This window comes from Pieris napi, chromosome 15 (genome assembly GCF_905475465.1).
Source record: "Pieris napi chromosome 15, ilPieNapi1.2, whole genome shotgun sequence".
In the NCBI taxonomy this organism is placed as follows: domain Eukaryota; kingdom Metazoa; phylum Arthropoda; class Insecta; order Lepidoptera; family Pieridae; genus Pieris; species Pieris napi.
The window spans coordinates 3408138-3424992 of NC_062248.1; the positions used below are offsets into that span (position 1 = coordinate 3408138).

Sequence of the window (16855 nt, forward strand, 5' to 3'; positions counted from 1 at the left end):
CAAAGGCCTCCTCTAAAGATTTCCATGTATTCCTGTCTTTTGTTAAACGAGTCCATACCAGACCAGCTATTTTGTTGAAGTCGTCTTCCCATCTTTTCGTTTGCCTGTCCATTGTTTACTTATGAAACTTAAAGGTTTTAGTAAGAAATCATAAGGGCATTATTAAAGAAACACTGTAAGTAAATTTTCAAAATACATGAAAAACGGCCTTAGTTTAAAATTCAGAAACGACTTTTATCACTTCCGTATGTCAAAATAAAATACGTTTTTGACATACAAGAATAAAAATGCATTATACCGTGTTTATTACCACGTTTTCTGGTAATATGGTAACCATGGTAACTGGTCTTTAGTCGTTGTATAACAAGGCCGCAACTGTTTCGTAAGTTAAATTACGTCCTTCTTTCCAAAATTATGAAGTCATCGAACAAGTGCAACTGCATAATTGAAAACGAAAGTATTACCTGTATTACGACACGAGCTGCATAAAGCTCAATTAATGAGGATGACAATACTATCTCGTCATACAAGCAACCGAAAACTTTTCTCTTGACTAGCTTATTTGTCATCATCTATAAATATATAAGGGTCGTTCAAGTATTACGTAAACACTATAGGGGGAGGTGGGGGGTTTATTATTGTCTTATTTGATGATTACGTCAACAGTAATTATTTACACATATTACCCACACATTGTCTATGCTTGAAAACGAAATGCATTTTCTAGGAATCCTACAAAAAAATAATACGTTATGTACTACATATTATTTTCGAGGGCTTAGCTTACTTTTGCTGACAAGAGGGGGGGGGGAGTGGATAAAATGCAGTAAATCTGCTTACCTAATATTTGAACGGTCCTTAATAAATAGTATATTCTATATACTAATAATAAAAGAGTAAAGATGGCGAATAAACTCAAAAACTACTAGTGCAATTTCCTGTAGAATTCATTATCCCTTAGTACACTACATTTATTGCCACAATTAAAAAAACAAATACGCAAAAATAAATACTAGGTACGTTCCAGACGTGAGAAGTCGCTGCAATATATGATTGATTATAAAAGTCAGTGGTCTATAGTATTTGATGATTGTATTACATTTATAAATAATAAATTAAATTATTACATCACGTTTCATTCAGTTTAATTCAAACACCGCTTTATTTTAAATTTTAACACTGCTTTAGATATATAATTCAAACACCGCCCGCCCTCCATGACCTGAACTTTAATTCCTCAATACTTTTACGATCCCCGTAACAGCCTTAAAATATGATACATGACTTTTATGGGTTACCAGATTTCTGCTTCATTGGTAATTTTTCCTTACCCAATTGATCAGCTTTCACGCTGTAGAATTATATGTCTTAGAAATTATTACATCACGATGTTTAACCTTCGCCATCCAACCAAGTTCACATAGATAAATCAATTTTTTTTATATTTTTATTATGGCTCTGGCACGGTTTGTGCATTAGCCAGCGTCAAGTAGGTATATGATTTTTATAATTCGTGCTTTTTGCCTTAGAAATTCGATCATGTCCTCCATGTACGGTTTAGGCACTCGCCCGGTACCGCACAACCCTCCCAAAGGCCGAGAACAAATTTTAAATTAAATTAAAACTTGCCCTCGAACCGGGAATCGAACCCGGTACCCCTCACCCAGCTGCCACTTAATAAGACCGCTAGGCTATGAGGCCCCTAATAAATCAATTGATGTCTCGATTTGAACCAGACTACCAGGAGGATTGTATTATCAGAACGTGTGTTAAGATCAGTATAAAAACTCTACAAGGCACAGGCGGTTACGCCTTCTACTATGTCATGGTAGAGTACAAATATCTACAAGGCTATTACGAACAAAAATTAAATGTTATGTAAAACATTCAACTGCTGGAAGGAACTCGATTTCCCGTCGATCTCCGGTTCCTATAGTTATGTAATCCACCTCCCGACTCTCACTGGCGGAAAGCACTTTATATGCAAGCCAATGCTCTACATTTTGTAATGTACATCATGTTTTAACAAAATTTCCACTGTTACGCCACTTTCACTAATTATTTGCCTCTTATGTATTAGGCCGTAGTTTTGACAAGAGAAATGTCTTAAGGTGCGAAGTTTGATACCTAATGTTTAAGATGTATGAGGTCCCGTAGCTGCCCAAAGGCCACAGGCAGAATACGAAATTCCACCCTTATCACCTCGACGTCCGCCGTTCCACAACTGAGCGTTTTTCAAGGCAGTTTTTGCCGCGCACCACCACTATGTGGAACCAGCTGCCCACTGTAGTATTTCCGAACCAATTCGACTGAGGTTCCTTCAAGAAAAGAGCGTACCAATTCTTAAACGGCCGGCAACGCACTCGCGAGCCTTGTGCGGTGCCTTTAAAAACACTCAGCTGTGGAACTGTAATCCTACAGCTAACATAAATTATATATAACAAAAAACAATGATACTATAGCCAAAGATGAAGTACATAATATAAACAAAAAGGTTTAAACATTTACGAAACTTAGAAAGGAAATAAATCTTGATGTGAATGGAGTTTAGACCCTACCTATCATCGTTCGGGTCACGGTCAAACTACTCCTATAAGAATAATTACGACAGAAATGTCAATTTATCGTCTGTACGAGGGGTGGCCAAGAGATTACTTGTCATACGTCATCACGTTAATGTTCATTCTAGACGTGACTACACGAATATAATGGACCCTGCTAAAATACTTAGAAATAATTATTTTCACGAACTCTATTGCTGCCGTTATAAATTCTTATATAAGAGCCTTAAGAACCTCTTTCTTTCAGGATGAAAGCAAAATTATAATAATCCGATGGAACTTACAATAGTTTTATTACCAAGTTGATAATCAGCCGTCTGTGCTTTATACAAGTCGTAATTTTTTTGCATTCTTTCACGCAGTTTAGACTGCTTTAAAAGTAAATATCTTTTAACTTTACTTTGGTTTCCGCGAGCCTCTTTGCTTTGGATTCTGCCAATAACATCGACCCTTTTTCGCACTCCTCTACTGCTTCATTGAAAAATAATTTAAAACAACTATTAATTTCCTAATCCGTGTATCTTTCTTCTTTATTATATAGCTACTGGTATGTTTGTCGATCTCCGATAAATTTTGTGCTGTCATGTTTTGTTTTGCTTTGCTTTTGCATATTTTTTATTAGTGAAACTTTTTGTGAATACATCCAATGTATTTATTTTATGTTTTATTTTTTTTATTGTATAGACATGTATCTATTTTGTTTCCCAAATAAATAAATAAACTCCTGTAGCATTTTTTAAATGTGTAGGACGCGCCTAAAAGAGGACAATAATAAAATTCGTGTTCTACGAACGTCTACGGCTCATTAATATTGTCAAGCGATTTTGTGTACTATTCAGTAGTAGATACATAATGTATTTCCTTACCATCAATTAATCCATCTATCTTTTATTATTCACAAATTTACTTCACCTTTCACTGTCCCTTTCTTTCCATATACAATAAATAAAGACAGATATTGTCAACATAATTACGCATTACGTTTTGGGAGAACATAGAAGTCTCGTTGCATTCCAGTTGCATCTATTTATACCGTTCATAACGAGTATTATTTTAATCTGAGGTGCATGCGTCAACGGTTGCATAAACTGTTACACTTTAGTTAGGTCAGTTACGATGTTTGCGATATGATGTATGTAACGAATACGGGTACTTGACTTTGAAAATGGAATGTGGTGATTCCTATATTAGTCCACAGACTATACCATACGATGAATCGATTGTTAATACAAACCAACCAACCTCTTTGCTCTTCTATATCTTCTGGTATTACTTTCCCATAGCGCGAAAGCCAAATTCGTGTTACCTAAGTAAATCTATTAATATTATAAAGCTGATTTATTTCCAACTCACAAATATACAGTATTTAAAATATTCTTAACCTACATAATAATAATTAAAAATTGGTAAATAGAAAATTAAACCTTGCATTGCGATACTTATTCGTTGAGCGAGCAAAGCACCAGCTCTAGGGTCACCGGTACTATCTACCAGGCGCCAACTAAAATCTTTTAATAGCCCCTGTGCACTTGAACCCCACGGCCCAAGAGTCTCAACTCCAAACTAAATCAAAGTTGAGGGAAAGGCTCTTATATTTGAGCCGTAAAGCTGATTAGTTGACCACTCTAATCTTAGGAATTACTTATTAGATATAAATATTATTTCTGATGGTACAAGTATCAAGTATATACATAATACTAAATAATAAACACGGATACATATATTTCATAAATATATGCATTCTGCCATGTGTCAAAATAATTATTTAACAATTTCTTGCCAATTTCAACCACTTCGGATCGCGTAAATGTTTAATGTTATTATTATACAATAGTCGTAAATATAGAGAGAAAGGCATTTTCCTGAAATAAATTGCCTATTCAATGACCGCACTTGCATTCCTGCATAAATTTTACGTGTTACTTAATCTGTGATTACTTTATAAACTCTTAATATTATACTTTATTTTTCCTTACTTAAATCAATGTTCTCTCACCAAAGCATTTACGAAGAAATTACTTTTCAACAACCCGACGTAAAGAAAGCTAAAAAGAAATAATTGTGAATAAGTGCAAAACTTAATAATATAAAATATATTTATTCTATATTATTAATTAATATATAAATAACGCGTCACGTTGCTTGTCCAGCTATGGACTCCTAAACTACTTAACATATTTCAATTAAATTTGCACACCGCGTGCAGTTTTGATAGCATTCATATATATTTAACTCTACTGTTCGTGTGTATGTCACTAAACTCCTCTAACACGGCTGGACCGATTTAAATGATTTTTGGTATGCGTTTGGGTGGAGCTCTGGATGGTTTAGATTCACAAATGAGCCCGGCAGATGGCGCTGCAGTCGGTACTTTCATACTTTGTTTAATATCCTAATCGCTTGAAATATCATTGCAGGACAACGTCTGTCGGGTCCGCTAGTTATAGATATATTATAATACACTGTAAAGCCTACTGGACGTCCCAAAACTATGGGACAATAAGGGAAAGTACCATAAATATCGTATTTTGCTAATAGAAGACTTTCTTTTATTTTGAAAAGTAAGTATTACTCTGCATTCAATGATTTTCAATGATTAGATTTTTACATTAGAATCCTTTAGTTTCCCTATATACCTACTTAGTTATACACTACGAGTAAACAATTATATTGTATATAACTAGTTCAGTTATGTTACACAATACAATTGCAGCTTGACCTCTCATCCTACGTAATTTTGTAAACATTAGAAAGTAGATTACGAAGAGATTAAATTTAACCGCGTGTGAATTGCTTTATAAGGTATGTATAAACACAAATAATTAAAATTGTTTATATTTAAAACAATAAGAGTTATACAAAAATAGACACAACCGTGTGGTGAGACATCATTGGGGTTATTTTGAGCTGATAATATACACAATTTAGTTTACGTATTTTAATATGTTTAGTTTGGATACAAATAGTGTCTAAAACTGATGTTAATTTTACAAAAATTATAATATCTTATAGCACACAGAACAACTTCAATAAAAAATAAGTGTGTGTGTGTGTACTTATGTAGAAGTTATACTTCTTTGGCGTAACAAGATAAAATCTTTTTAAATTTTTTATCTTTTGCCTTATTTTACGTTTGTAGTAAAAACTACACTTAACAATAGAAAAAATTTACTCTCATAATTTTTCCGTAACGCGCCAAAAAAAGTATTACTTCAAAAAAACTAAAATGTTGACAATAGCTAACTTCAGGGTGTCGGTTATTTGTGACGGTGTGCGGGTGTCGATTTTTATATCGGGGTGCGCGCGCATTGTAAAAATTTACTCTCATCATTTTTCCCTAACGCGCCTGAATTATAACTTCAAACACAAGGTAACAAGACTGCATACATTATTTGTTGGTAAGGTTATTTTCTATTACAATAAGTGTTGTGTTGGGTGTTACGAAAGAATGTTAAAAATTAAAATCTAGAAAGATAAAACTATTTTCATGATGTAATGTACACTTCATAGCTATAAATCAATGTTGTACAAATAATGGCTAACATTTTGGTAAAGAGCAGTGTTGGACAAGTGGCTCTGAGGAAGTAGTTTCGATGCCCGGCTGTTCAATGGATTTCTGTATGCATTGAACACTCGCTCGTACGGCGTACGTACGTACGCCTTAAACTCAAATCGACAGAGTGCGTCAAGCACAAAAGTTGTTTAAATAAAAATAAGCACGAAACGACAAAAATCTGAGGCCCAGAACTAAAAGGTTGTAGCGCTGGTTTTATATTACGTTAATAATACACTCGCGTAAACACTGTAAGCGTGCTTACATAACGATTACTGTATGTCAATTAACAATGGACTTAATTCGTAAGTATATCAGTTATATAAAAGTATGAATGGTGTTTAATGAAAGCCGAATGTAGCATCAATCCCACACGCGACTGTTAATAAACATATTAAATTGGATCCGAAATTTTCTCGACACGTCATGTAAGAAGAGGTTAATGAAAAGTGCATTGTTGCAAGCGGAGCGGATGAGTTTTTCATTCGTTGTTTAAAATAAAACTAAATTAGCTTAAACACGTTTTATTAAAATGTTCAGTTCAGTGTTTATACAGAAACAACTCTATATTATTTTCCCAAAGACCTTTTATAGAAGCCTCCTCCAACTAGCTCAATTTCTCTATATCTTGGGCATTTTTCTCCCAATCTTTCCCACCAACTTCTCTAAACTCGTCAGCCCCGGGCAAGAGAGTAACCTCTCTATCTTTTCCTGGTGGCCCTTTCCACCACAACCCCGATGTATCGCGTGTTTTAAATGTCAAACGCATGTCTATTATAAAATATGTAAAGCATTAATTGCACTTAATAAAACGAACACTAAATCGCTGTTGTGTTCTAGCCGTAAACAATAGTAGAAATCCTAATGAAGGCATCAATTACGCCATCCAAACAAAAACAATGCGATCGTAAATAGTTGTTAAACTACGTGAATTAACACGACAATAACCAATGCATAACAAGTTATATTACCCACCTAACAAATACTTTTTTCACAAGTGCCAACTTCTACCGGAACATTTTGCAATATTTTGGTAGCAATTAGTGAGAAATAAAAAGCAGGAACTCACGTATTAAAGCTGTAATGACAATCGAAAGTGCACCGAATTATGTAATGGTTCACACAACCTAAAAAAAAGATAACCTCGTTTTATATCCTATCCGCCGTAAGCTTCCGCTGTTACGCTCGTTGTGAGTCGCACCCTTATTAATACAAATCTTTCGACACTTACAAGTGAGTTCCGGTAGTCTGTATTAAAATGCGCTGAGTTTCCAAGATAGCAATTACACGTGGATGATCTGCTTTTACGTAATACTATTCACACGTGATGTGGAAGAAAAAATTTCAGGAATTTAAGATTTAAGTCTTGAAAACAGTTCAACGATAGTTGGCAACAAATAAAGTTGGAGAGGACGCGTCTAGCGTGTTGTAATAGAGAAGAGTTAGGTAATATAGCATAAAATATAGAATAAAAGGTTCTTAATATGTTATTCTTTGTACCTATAGACTATATATATTATTTACGATTTAGCTAACACTAGAAAAATATTGACATCAACGCATTCCATTTTTAAAAACGGGCATGTGTTTAAGACTAATTAAGTTTTAGCAAATACCGTATTTGCACAGAAAATGGCGATTAAAATTCCTTATTCTCTGTACCTATAGACTATATATATTATTTACGATTTACCAAACACTCGAAAAATATCAAAGCATTCCATTTTTAAAAACAGGCATGTGTTTAAGACTAATTAAGTTTTAGCAAATACCGTATTTGCACAGAAAATGGCGATTAAATTTCTTTATTCTCTGTACCTATAGACTATATATATTATTTACGATTTACCAAACACTCGAAAAATATCAAAGCATTCCATTTTTAAAAAACAGACAAGTGTTTAAGATTAACAATATTTTAGCAATTACCGTATTTGCACAGTACAACATAGCGATTAAAATTCCTCATTATCTGTACCAATAGAGTATATATATTATTTACGATTTACCAAACACTCGAAAAATATCAAAGCATTCTATTTTTCAAAAACAGACAAGTGTTTAAGACGAATAAAGTTTTAGCAAATACCGTATTTGCACAGAAAATGGCGATTAAAATTCCTTATTCTCTGTACCTATAGACTATCGGTCTTACTAATAAAAAATCACTATACATGCGTTATGACAAGGTGATAGTAATTCAGTGAATAGAGCTTGTACAGGGCATAAACTCCTCTTTGACCAATAATCGATGTGTATTGGTTGAATAACAAAACGACCCTTATTTATTGTTACCCTGGCAACCCGCCGTGTTTGATTGACGTTTGATTTAATAATTTTGATACGACTCATAATTCTAATGTAAGTTGTATTTATTTTATCAACCAAAGCAATTATATACACATTTACTCAATATACTAATAACATTTTATTATTTGCAGCTAATAGAAACTCCAAAACCTCAGACAAAGAGGACTAGAATTTTACATAAAAAACCGCGTTCTGCAGTACAAAAGTTAGAAGAGGTTAGTATCAATGTGATAGAGAAAGGACTATTTCATTCAAAATCCCTCAACGATCATACTTAAAGAATTTTTTAGGCATCTCAAATAGTGGAAAGTGCCAAACTCCGCAACACGGTAGTGTTCCAGTGTTTCCAGGAAGAGCACGAAACAAAACAAAGGCAGATGGCTGAAACACATGAGCTCAAACAGAAGCGACTCGCCGAAGCTCACGAAAGGGCTAGACAGAAGCATCTTCTAAGGCTCAAATTGTTACAGCAGCAATTAAATAAATAATTATATACTTATAAAAAAATAAAACCCCCGTTTTAAATGAAATATAACTTTTTATTTATTTCAAGTCCTTAACTATCCACACCTATGTAAATAAAACAGCCTTAAAAATATGTTTCAATAAAAGCAGCTCTAGCAGCTTGTCTAGCCAGATTGCTTGGGGGCGTCTAGGTTGGCCTTGGTTCTTCTGGAGCATTCTCAGTGTCATCAAACGTAACATCCAGGTCTTCTTTGATATCAATAGCAATATTGTGGAGGATTGCCAGTGCTACTATATATAATTTGGCATTTTCTAATGACACTGAGAAGCCATGAAGAAGACACCTAAATCGAAAACCCTCCACCTCTAGTACTCTTTTCGACATCAGCTCGCACTCTGTCACAGATCTTCATAACATACTTCTTTGAAAAGCGGTATTTTGTTTTGAAATCGCCATGCGAAAGTAATAACGGATTGCACCGAGTTTGGTATGTTCTTTGACTTTCCTTGGAGACGGCAAATCTTCAATCGTATGTATTAGCTGCATATCAATATTATCTAAATCTTCTATTTGATCTATAAAATCTATTTTCAACAAACACAAATATCTACTAACTTAAATCTTTCCTTGAACTAAACAGTCAAAAAATGCTGTCAAACGCGAAATCAGATGAAATTACGCAATTTTTGTCTTATACACCCGTTAAACTAGGCCTCTGCGTTGTATAAGCATTGTACAAGTCTTCATACAAACCAGACACTTGTTATAACAGCAGTATACATCAACCTTGTCAATTCAGACATTATTAGTAACATTTTTCTTATAACAGGCTTATACGATGTGCATAAATCTTTATTAGTAAGGCCGTATATATATTATTTACGATTTACCAAACACTCGAAAAATATCAAAGCATTCCATTTTTAAAAACAGGCATGTGTTTAAGACTAATTAAGTTTTAGCAAATACCGTATTTGCACAGAAAATGGCGATTAAATTTCTTTATTCTCTGTACCTATAGACTATATATATTATTTACGATTTACCAAACACTCGAAAAATATCAAAGCATTCCATTTTTAAAAAACAGACAAGTGTTTAAGATTAACAATATTTTAGCAATTACCGTATTTGCACAGTACAACATAGCGATTAAAATTCCTCATTATCTGTACCAATAGAGTATATATATTATTTACGATTTACCAAACACTCGAAAAATATCAAAGCATTCTATTTTTCAAAAACAGACAAGTGTTTAAGACGAATAAAGTTTTAGCAAATACCGTATTTGCACAGTACATGGCGATTAAAATTCCAAATAAAAGAGGTTAGCGAAATTTGAAAGCAAACAATCTCTATTGCCAGCCAAAGGCACGTAATTTAATTTGTAGCGGTTTTATCGGCTTTAGACAATCGTAAGTAGGTAATCTTGTTACCTTGCACGTGATCATTGCGAATTGTACTATATGAGAGTACAGTTTCAATTACGCTGATTACTTTTATACATTTCTTTTAAAGATACGAATGACACGCCATCGTGATAAGTAATTGTTTTGACATTGTTATTAATTAGATCAATTAGAACAAGTCATATTCATGGCCAAAACTTAATTTTGAAACAGATCTATGTTCTTTCATTAAGCGATGTTACTACGACACTTTATTTTCTCTGATTAAGTAATTCGATTTAATAGATATGAGATCGCAGGATTGACAGAGTCGAGGAGCCAGTGAAGTGAGTGTAAGTAAGGCTTATCTGATGTTAAGTGATACCGCTGCCTATGACACTCAATGCCAGGGGACCTGCGAGTGCGTTGCCGGCCTTTTAAGAATTGGTACGCTGTTTTCTTGAAGGACCGTTCCGTTTAAATATAAACTAATAATAAATACAACAATGCTTAGGTGATTTGGCCCCGAAATGGTGAAGCGGCTGACAAGTCAAAAGTACCTACCCATAACAGATAAGCATGCATGATGAATATCATGCAGTGGATGAAGCGAGAGGGGTATCTCTGCAGCAAGAGATCCGTCGCCACTGCCTACCGGGAAAAAAGTCTTTAATCGCCAAAAATTTTTGTCATACAAATTGTTTGAACTGGAGCAAATCAATCCATGGATTATTTAAATATTCGTCAAATTTATCGTAAGCAAACATATACCACCAAGTTGACTTAAATATAGGAACCCTAAAATCTTTATCACAAGGCAACTATTACGCATTCGTACTAATTACTATCAATTGTTAGGGCACGAAACCCTCGCGTATAAGGCATGATTCACCAATATCAATGATTCACGACATTACCATTCCAGCCGCGAATCGAATTATTTAACGCAAGGTCATTTAAAATCTCATCTGAATTTTAAATAGAAAGTACAAGTGCCATCAACTTACGTCAAGAGAGATGTGCTTCAGGTACTGGTTGAGAACTGAGGTTTTGCGTGACAAAAATAGGACTGTCTTGAGTAGGTTCTTGTACTTAAAACACCTTATTTTATCTCACTAATTTTCTACATTAAGTATAATGTAGTAACAATTTACTGTGATTTAAACTATAAGCTGACAGAACACATTTGTGAAATTTATGTATAAATTATTATTTTTTTATTTCTTGTCGTTGCATAAAATATAGGGTGAAATACCTCAGAAAATATATGAAGGTTGATTGAATTAAAAACATGAATGAAAAATATATTACACGTGAAGGGGTTTACGAAAGCGCAACGCTTTCAAATGCCACAGCAAAATGAAAAGCCAAATAAAAATCGCCCCAAAATGTCATTTGTATTTTCTACCGCGACAGTGTATAATCTGTGCATTATATACAACCTATTTTAATTTTTACCATTAGCCGGTCATCAATTCAAATTTCGAACATGCAATTTATTTACTATTCTCTTTGAGTATCAAGTTGGTTCCAGCTTTTTATCTTAGATGCAAACTGATAAATAGTATTAAAAAAGTTGCAGATAGTTTTTGTCGAAATACTAATCTTATATAGTAAAATATAATCTCGTATTTTTACACTATGTCGTAAGTATGGCTCGTGCCGCCAAGGTGTGAAAACACTCGTTCGGCTCGGCTGCTTGAACCGCGCTACTTTTCCTTAAAGGACTCAACGTGAAGTTTCTTAATTGATTATCTAATACGTACATATTTATCTGGACCTTGTTTATATATAACTTCCGTCTGTGGCTTCACTTTGCGTACTGGTTTCTTGTAGGTGAAACTATGGAAAGATACTGATTTGAACGGCCTTAATTTCTAACCCTAACTACTATGTATTTAAAGCTGTGTAGAAAGATTTGGTCACAGCCTTTGCAGGCGAAAGGCTATTGATAGATAGATCATTCAGCTCTCTATTACTCCGTGAGAGTACTCTTGGTGCAAGTGCTCAATCTCGTATATGTAGGGCTTTATGTAGACCACACATTTTATATTGCGACACTGTGTACAATTGGCAGCGTCGGTTGTTCTTCCCGCGTGCAATAAAATACAGTGTAACTTCTATAAAACGAGACTCAAGAGTCTGTTCCTATTTTGACGTTACAAAGAGTAGCCATTAAAAGGAAAGAAAAATCTGTATAAGAAAAAGAAAGTATATTTCAGACTAGTGTTAGTAATTAGATAAAAACAAATCGTACTTCAACGCTATTGCGTTGTCTTTATTTTGGTACTGTACCAGTAGTTAAGTTGTATTATTTTCAAGCTAAACCAACAATAGCCGAGTGATTTTGACGCTTTAGGGGGTTTGTCGGTAAATCGAGGGATGTTACATGGAGTTGACACTGTATTAGCTATCAGGAGTGTGTTTTTTTTCTTCTTATTATTATGTTTAGGCGTATTGAACTTGTGAATTGTGACCTTTCCCGTAATGAAAACGAATAATGTAAATGGAGGAACGAACTAGCTGAGTTTCTTGCCCGTTCTTCTCAGAACAATTGTCTTGCATAAGTGTGCAAATTGTACCCAAATGAATAAATAACTTTTGAATTGAATTGTAGGCAATGAAACTTAATCAGTTATATTTAATTTCCTACACACTCCTTAACAAGGTGACCGCAACACCTTGATGACCCCGACGTGATTTGAACACACAACAATCAGATTGTAAACAATAAAAAACCTCGCTATTAAAGCCTTATAGTGAATATTCTGGACCCTAAGTCATACTGAAATACATCAGGTTCAACAGTATAGTGAATATAGCTTAAAAACGCTCAAATCTTACTTTTGTATAGAACACAGTGGTAGTTTTTCCGCACCTAAGCGGTCAAGTGCTTTTAGTTTTCCCTCACAGTGTATGCTTGCCAATATTGCGTAGGTTGGTGTGCACTCAATGTTTTAAAGCCTGTTCGGGTTTTATACTGTTTTGATTTAAAGGTTTATATATTATAAGATACAATACTAAAAACTCCTGGCTTCCTATTCATGTAAAGGTTTTTTTAATGAAATCATCAGTATTTTGTGCCTGACACGTCGCTCGAGTTGCGTCTCTATTAACGTGAGCAAATATTAAGTGTTGTACTTATTATTAACTTAAAAAAAATATTACTTAGAAAACAAAGTTAAATATTCTTATCTCATGTTTGAGTCGTTAAAACCTTATATTTTCAACGCAATTGTCTTGTGCTAATTCAAGATAATTGCACAGTATTTAGATGTTTACATCTCTACGGCCATTGTCTGAAATAATTAGCCTGACATCTCCTGTATAAGTAGACTATAACAATATCATTCTACGCGACCTTGTTTTTGTTAGATGTGTTCTAAGATATAACGAATAAAATGTATTTTTTGAAAGACTTTCATTTCTAGACGCGATAATAACGTGTATTATAAAATTGAATAAAAGTTATTTTAGAGAATTAAGATAAGCACAAAGTTAGTTGTATATCGGAGTAACGAAAAAATGGTCTATATATAAGTTCAAAACTCCGAACCTTGTTTTTTATGTCATCAACAATATTTACATAAATTAAAAATAGATAAGCAATGTTTATAAGTATGTAATTCGCTAACAAAATTGCGAGCGTCAGCGTATTCAGTTACCAGGGTATAAATCCCCAAGTCCTATTTTCGACTCCGTAAGTTCCAATAGTTAGCGGTTCATATCCGATGTAAATGAAAAATGTTGCTTAATTTTTTTCCTGAAGGAGTTAAAGCTGTCAGAATGTTATGTCTGTTTTGTTTTTACCTAAACTTTTTACATTATGAGGTTGTGTAGAACATGAATCACACATTAATGTATTATATAAAGCATTTGTTTGTGTTTAAAGACGTAATGAATAAAAATTAAGCAAAAATAAAGGAATGTAATGTATTCCTATGAAATGAGTCAGGACATGGATAATATTTTACAATTAAATAATGTACAACAGCTGTTATCCCAATGCCACTTTTAAAAACATTGTCAAAATTCATATTTTGTGGTTAGGTATTTTGTAATCAAGACAGAATTCATTAGTAAATTATTATTAGTCCTAGTCTAGAGTTGACGGTTATAGCAAGTAGCACATTTATATATCATAAAGCAGAATCAAACAGATCTTTAAAATTAATATTCACGAAAGAGGTTATATATTTTATGATTAAACGTTATATTACAGACGGCTTAAAATCATATAGCTATAATCCACAAAGGTAGTGAAGCTTATGCTATGTATAAATATTTTTAATCTCGTTGTACAGGCATTAATTGATTATTGATTTATATCGTATATGAACCGCATACAATTGGAACTTATTTTCTTATTATGTAGGTACTTGGGGATTTATGGTATCCTGGTAACTGACTGCGCTGAATCTTCTTGCAAAATCAAGTTATAGTATAAAATTACTAGCTTCAAAATATATCTTAAATATTGAAATAACAATGAAGTAATTTTGTCGATTAGTCTCGTAATTTAAACACCACAAAAACGACTCACGCAAATTAAATGCAAAGCCATTTTCAGGGACATGTTGATAATTCGTAATTTTTGTGCCATTATGTTGGTAATGAGTCGATTAACAGACGTCATTCGTAGAGATCGTTGAACTTGTATTAAGACGAGGGGAATGAAAGAAAAGGCATTTTGATTCAAATATAATTGCCCCCTTTCGTACGTACAGTGGATGTACTGCAATTTACTGTAAGCTACACTGTTTAATAAGTCTAATTATGACTTTTAAAACACGTTATGACAAGGCTAGATTTATACGGTTTCAGATATTTATTTCTCTCTCGTATATTGCAATAGAAAAATAACTACAACAGCACGCAAGATACAGAAAACTTGTAAGATAAAAATTTTGGAGTTTGTGAATGTACTTTTGGTAGGATCCCTATGAATCGACTTTTACTCATGAATACTCTGCTGAATTATTCGCTGATATACAGTTTGACAGTACTTCTTCTTCTACCTGACGGGACACCAGGCATATCAAACCTCGACCTCGCACATCGGCTGGGGCTCCTCGAAAAGAGACTACAAGAGAAGTTCCGACGATATTACAAGCAGCCTTCTCCACCTTCTGTGCCTTTTGCACAGGTTAAAAGAAAAACGTGACGAATATAATGCAGATGATAATCATTTTGATACAACAAATTGATTAAAGGTGACAGGTGAACGTATTTATGAAATCACTAGCTGACCCCCCGGCAAACGTTGTTTTGCCATGTATATTATTTCTAGGAAACATTTTTTTAGTTCAATAAAAATAAAAACAAAAAAAATTATGTGAAAAATAAAAATTTAGGGTGGACCACCCTTAACATTTAGGGGTTTGAAAAATATGAATTGATATACTGAATATGCATAAAAAATTCAAAAGAATCGGTCGAGCCGTTTCAGAGGAGTATGGCAACGAACATTGTGGCACGAGAATTTATATATAAGATTATATTTAACTGTTTCAATAAATTATATATTTATTAACATACAATACCGTAATATTATTAGCGCCATATCACTAGACCCTGGTCATTGTATTATCGTATTACGGTCTTAGAGCGGGGTCATGTCGTAACCAGAAATGTACTCTCAATAGAACGTGTAAAATATAAAGAGCAAGTTAAAACACAAACGTTTTTAAACATAATAATGCAATACGAACATAAAACTAATATTTATGTAAACGAATTCGAAATGCATTGAAAAGAAAGTGATTATGATGAAATAAAAAGCTTACGTGTAATACAAAGTCAATTAAAAATAAGCAATATTGATTCAATAATTAGTATTTCCAATATGATTTATACATAAGACTTGTAAACGTTCATGTTTTTGTAGTCAATTAAAAATCGAACCAAACCTGCATGGTTAAGTTATTTGAGATAATAATATCTTTGTGAATCTAATTAAAAGATAAAAACAAAAATCGCTTCGTTTAACATCCAAGGGTACTTTATAATCAAGCCCAAAATATTCTCTGGTCTGGACTCTGAATATCACCAAGACCCTAGAGCTTGATCAAATTTACGCGTCTGCGCATAATTCGTTTTTAAAATCTCAAGTTGCGATTCCAATTCATAGTTCCCGATAAGTCTCAAAATAGACTTACCAAACCGCCCGCAACAAACGATATACCTAATACGTGGATCGGTTTAAGAAATCTCGTGCTTTAACCTGCGAGAGGTCATTGAACCGGCTAAGCGCAGCGAGAGCCTTATTGTAAGATTTTCTTAAAGTTATTATTTTCTAAATTGTTCTAGAATTATTAATAAAAGTAATTCATATTATAAAACCTCTCTTCGTACTTCGTAGAGAGTACTATAGTCTACAAAACTGTTAAACTGAAATACATATAAAGTTACATATTATGACTGATAATTACACAGACAAAATATATGTGTTGGAGAACCCATCCGCATAAGACTAAATAAAAAATTAGGAGAAGAATTTGTTGTTAAAAAATATTAAAAAAAAAGAATTTAAAACTTTGATTAAAGAAATATGCATATACAATATACATATTCG

At 33.4% G+C, this 16855-nt stretch overlaps 1 protein-coding gene and 1 long non-coding RNA gene across 2 annotated transcripts in view; one reads left to right on the forward strand and one right to left on the reverse strand.

Moving 5' to 3' along the window:
- The window catches only part of LOC125056427, a 119708-nt gene that overhangs the window by 82683 nt on the left and 20170 nt on the right, over positions 1–16855 (reverse strand). The window lies entirely within an intron of this gene.
- Positions 8257–8931, forward strand: LOC125056428. The gene is made up of 3 exons (XR_007118058.1): positions 8257–8475; positions 8556–8639; positions 8715–8931. It is a non-coding gene; the product is annotated as an uncharacterized LOC125056428 (long non-coding RNA).